The sequence below is a fragment of the Erigeron canadensis genome, unplaced genomic scaffold, assembly GCF_010389155.1.
Source record: "Erigeron canadensis isolate Cc75 unplaced genomic scaffold, C_canadensis_v1 Conyza_canadensis_unscaffolded:357, whole genome shotgun sequence".
Lineage (NCBI taxonomy): Eukaryota > Viridiplantae > Streptophyta > Magnoliopsida > Asterales > Asteraceae > Erigeron > Erigeron canadensis.
This window is the reverse complement of record NW_025215775.1, coordinates 995-6,552: the sequence shown is the minus strand read 5'-3', so window position 1 is coordinate 6,552 and position 5,558 is coordinate 995. Positions and strand designations below refer to the sequence as shown.

General features: G+C 39.2%; 1 pseudogene; it reads right to left on the bottom strand.

Moving 5' to 3' along the window:
• Window positions 1–4,295: 4,295 nt before the first annotated feature.
• On the bottom strand, window positions 4,296–5,222 carry LOC122584552 (annotated as a pseudogene).
• Between the last annotated feature and the right edge of the window lie 336 nt (window positions 5,223–5,558).

Below are 5,558 nucleotides of genomic sequence, written 5' to 3'. Positions count from 1 at the left end.
ATCACCGCACATCACGCGGTCATCCGTATAATACAATGTAATACCCTCTCATCCCAATTAAAGTGATCGTTATTTTTAACTTTTACACTCAATTTAAAATTTATGCCTAAATCACTTCCCTAAATAATAAATTAAAATTATGCAATATTCAATTAATGGTTATAAAGAAATTCAACAATCCCTATACCTTAAGGGTCACATAAATAATTATACTTTATCTTAACATTAAGAGGATAAACTTTTAATACGTAAAATACCATTATTTTTAATATTATATTTTTCATATCTCAAACAAAATCTTTATAAGGCTGGAAGAAACACCGAACTAGTGATCTTTTCCAATTTGTCACGTCACTTTACATCGATAAAAAACTTACGGCTCAAAACCCCCCATTCTCCCCAAACTTCAACGACTTGTATGCGATGGTGTTACTGATTCATTGAACTCACACTGAGCCCTGCTCCCTATACCTAAAGGATCAAATTTTATTCGGCTCAAAAGGAATCGTGTTTGCTATGGTTAAAAGATAATTCTTGACATAATAAGAAATGACAATCTCTTTTTTCCGAACATTGCGTCGATAACAATATCGGATAACCACCGTATAAGGTGAAACCTTGCTTGTATTCTAGAAAACGAGATGTTGACAATGAGCCGTTCGTTATAAGTACAGAGGGAAAAATCATGCTTTGTCATCCCTAAGGAACTCAAGACTTTGGGTATAAACGGGAGCGGCGAGTGCTCGACCAATTGGATTAACATTCATTGGCAATTGACAATCTTTAATAATTAAAAAAGAGTAAGTTCTGTTGAAAATTATCGCATGTAATTATGATTGACAACGATGACGCATAATCTGTCAACAATTTCTTGAGTTTTGAAGCTCCCCCCCCCCCCCCCACACACCCACCGTACACATGCACACACACACATCAATACAAAAAAAAGAAGTTATATAGGAAGTCATATACTCAGTAACATTTCAATTGAATCCAAATGCAGTAACTATCACATAGGTGTCGTTAATTCAATGCGAATTTGACATAATCGTCTTGGACATGTGAATTTTAATTCAATGCGTCGTTTAATTAAGTTAATTGTATACCATCTTTTAACATTGATTCTAATTCTAAATGTCCGACTTGTGTTGAAGCAAACAAACCAAGAAATCTTTCAAATCATTGAACGAACACCGAGCCACTTGATTTAATCCTACCGATGTATGTGATTTTATATCATTCCACTCGTGTGGTAACAAGTATTTCATCACATTTTAGATGATTTACTCGATATTGTTATGTATACTTGCTAAAGAGCAAGGATGAAGCAATAAACAAATTTGTCTTGTACAAAAATGAGGTTGAGATCAACTCAATAAAAGATTAAATGATTAAGGAGCGACAGAGGAGGTGAATACGTTTCTCCTTTTGCTGAAATTTGTGCTCAAAATGGTATCATCCATGAGCAAGAGCCCTTATAACCCCACAACAAAATGGCATTGTTGAAAGAAAGAACCAAACTCTTTAAATGGCCTAAACCCGAGCTTATTAACATAGCATTCATCATCTCTTTAAGAGTTTGAGCATAAATTTCAGCAAAAGGAGAAACGTATTCACTCTCTACGCTCCTTAATCGTTTAAATTTTTTGTTGAGTTGATTCTCAACCTCATTTTTGTAAATTTGTTTATTGCTTATCCTTGCTCTTTAGCAAGTATACATAGCAATATCGAGTAGTTACATCTATAAAGTGATGAATACTTGTTACCACCACGAGTGGGAATTGATCTAAAATCACACCTACATCGGTATGGATTAAATCACGTGGCTTGGTGGTTCGTTCAATTGATTTGAAAGATTTCATGGTTTGTTTAGCTTCAACACAAGTTGGACATTTAGAATTAGAATCAATGTTAAAAGATGGTATACAATTTACTTAATTAAACGATGCATTGAATTAAAATTCACATGTACATGACGATGATGCCAATATTAGAAGACTAAATAAATAAGCAGAAGTGGGGCATTTTCATTCACTTTTGTAGGAACTACATTGAGCTTAAACATGTTATTAAGGGCATAGCCCTGACCAACATACAAACCGCGTTTAGTTAACACAAACTTATCACTTTCAAACACTAAACGAAACCCATTTTGTTGAGTACCATCCCGACACAAGACTCTTGCGCAATTCGGGAACATACAACACATAGTCAACTTGGATCTCTCCCCGAGTCCACTGAGGATCACATCGCCTTCACTTCTTGGCAGTGTTGGCAGTGGCGATATTCCAACTGTCTTCGTCAGATGCTTTTTCAAAGTATGAAACAATTGTTTTATTCGGACACACATGAGGGTTACAACCGTATCAACCCACTATCTTTGATCCCATCGGGTGGTGAGATTGACCTCTTCAACTTAGTAGTGAGTTCAGAAATCATAGAAACAAGAGGCATGTCATCACTCGACCATGTTGCCCTCTCTTTCCTTGGATTCTTGCATTGATCAGCTCGGTGACCAGATTCACCGCAATTGTAGCACTTTCCTTTGAACAAACTAACCTTCTTCTTTACACCCACTTTTAGGACTCAAATCCACCTTCTTTCCTTGTTTTTCTTATCAGGACGTTTCCCTTGCCCTTGAAATACCTTTTCCCTTAGAACTTTGACCATACTCAACAAAGCTGGCCTTAGCAAGACCTTCAACATGACCACATTTTGAGCAATATATTGTCTTCTTTCAATTCGAAGACGAACAACGAGTTCTCAACGGTCATTTGTTTTCGTTTATGTCTTAAGGTAATTTTGAATAATCCCACCACCACAAACTGGGGGCAACTTTTCGATTATGGAAGCAACTTGAAATGTTTCACCAAGAACATCCTTTTAATAAGATTTCACTGATTATAATTTGCATTTCAACCTGTGCCATATCAGTTTTAGAGTCCAACCATTTTAAAATCTAAAATCTTGCAACTATGAACTTTTTAGTTCCGCATCTTTGGTTTTGTATTATTCTGCAAAGACTCCCATAATCTTTGGGCAGTCGTATTTTGCAATATACAATTATACAGTGAATCAACAAGGCCTTTCAACACATAGTTTCGGCATTCAGAATGCTTCCAAGCATACAGCACTTACTGATTGAGATCAGTAGAACCTTCGAGAATTTGAGGGTTGTTTAGTTAAGAATCTCGCAAGATTCAGAGTGGTTAAATAGAACAATATTTGTTGCCACCTCTTTGAAGTTGTTTACAGAAAATTTTTCTGCTTTTTCACAGTGATTGGCCATAGTTTGGGCAGCTTGGGTACCTACCAAAGGTCCTATGCTTGTAGAGACAGTATGTCCTACAGATTGAGAAACAGAGCACCAACAGTGTTGGTGGTGGTAGAAGCAGAAGTTCCATTGTAGAGAAGTTCATATTAGTAGCCATTCTGAAATTTAAAAACAAGTTGTACTCGTAAGTAATAACATTTCATTGGATCCGAACACAATAACTATCACTTAGGCCTTTGCTATAAGGAAGAGAGTCTCCAGTCTTGTTGCTCCATCAACAACACCACACTCAGGACTCCCCTCAAGATTCCTTGCTATAAGGCAAGCTTCAGAACTTGGTCCCACCTCTTTAGATTCTCCCACTTCTCGTTTTTCTCTCTCCCTCTCTCTGTTGCATTTGTCCCACTCTCTGGCGTCTTCAAACTTCTTCCGGGGGACTCCTCATCAAGGACGCACCCACAAGGACGGTCCATGCTTATAGCGTCTGGCGTCCTTGTTGCTTGGACGCACACCCAGGACTGCTATAGGCAAAGGCCTTATGCAGTTGTATACTTAGTAACATTTCAATTGGATCCAAAACCAGTAACCAAGGCAAGGAGGACCACAGGGATCAGACATATCATTCAATTCCAAGAATGGTGGCCAGGCGAGAATAATGCCCCCAATCAACTAGAAGATGGCGCAAAGATACCCTATAGGATCACACAGATACAACACACCTTTAATAAACAGAGTGTTTCCACCAAGATTAATCACAAAAGAGACGAGCGAAGTCAAAGGAAGAAGAAGGAAAGTAGTAAAAAAAAAAAAGCATGCTGGTGATCCACAAGCAAAAACAATGATCCAATCATTTTTGTTCGATCTAAACATGTGAAAACAACCATGTAATGCACGGACACATCTCAGCAAAACATGAAAAGAGAAGGAATAACACAGATGTAATGACAATGAGGACTCCAACACCAGAGTACACAAAACGAGATGCAAAACAGGTGGCATTCCAAAGAAAAAATTACTCGCATCATTCCTCGGCATTAAGTGAATGGACGTCACCATTCCTCGGCATTTAAAACCACCTCTTCTTAGCTTCACTTTCAACAAGCTTCCACAATAGACTAACCAGCTTATTAATAGAAACAGGTGACGTATTCCCAAATTGATAATCCTAAAGTGGGCCTCGACCTTCTTCCTGCCACCGCTCCCGGTGCTCTTTTGGCGGTATCTAAAGCAGACAAACAACTTTGACGATATCATCGATGTAGGTAAAATCCTAGCAATATTGGCATGATCAGGGCCTTCAAATATGGAAAGAGGCCTTCTTTCAAATGTCTATGGTAAAAAGAATTAGGCCATATCGGGTCTGCCCAGGGTCCCATAAACAGTAAAGAATCTGTAACTCGGTAATGGATAAGCATAAATGATGTAAAGTATGTGCGATTTCCTCACCCGCTTTCTGGTAGAAGCATAGAGGCTAGCGGGGCTGTCCGTGCGGTCTTCTCGAAGAAGGGCGCTTTGGATTAAGGTCATACACGGAACTAGAGGATGCCCACACATGGCCGGCTGGGGGGTTGAACGATTTGGCAACTTCAAACAGATCACAAAACCTCACATTGGATTTATATACGAACTGGGGTTTACATTGCATACGAACCCCCGCCTGTGCCGCCAGATGAAGCACGTGCGTAAAACGAAACATCGCCGAAAAGCTTCCTTAACAGAACGGGTCGGTCTATGTCCCCATCAACCAAAAACACACCTTCCGATCTAGCAGTTGAGTCTTCCTGGACTTCTCAGGGAAACATCGTAAAAGCTGTTCAAATTATCAAGACCCACAACGCTGTTGCCGCTGCGTTTCAGGGCAACAGATGCGTGGGCGCCCACGACGTCCCGGCGGCGCGATGACAAGGACGATGTGAGAGGAAGGGGAACGGGGTTTGGCAGAGGATTTGATAAGTTATCCCAGCGGTGGATTAGAGATGTCGGCGGTGGGGGTTTTGGTTAGAAGGAAATAGAAAAAAAAAAGAAAAAGATGAAAGTGAGAATAGGAGGGTGTAAAGTGAAAATCTGGGGATTCGAAGGAGGAGACGGTGGTGGAGATAATATAAAGAGGAGGAGGGCTAATTTGTCGGGGTGGATGGGATGTTGTCCATGATGTCATCATGGTTGTTTCGTATACTTTCATTGATGATGTCATGTTACTTATTATTATCAGATATGATGGAAATTTAACAGTTTATTATCTTCATAGACTATTAGCGGCAATTTTTTGTTCACGTGTCTATTT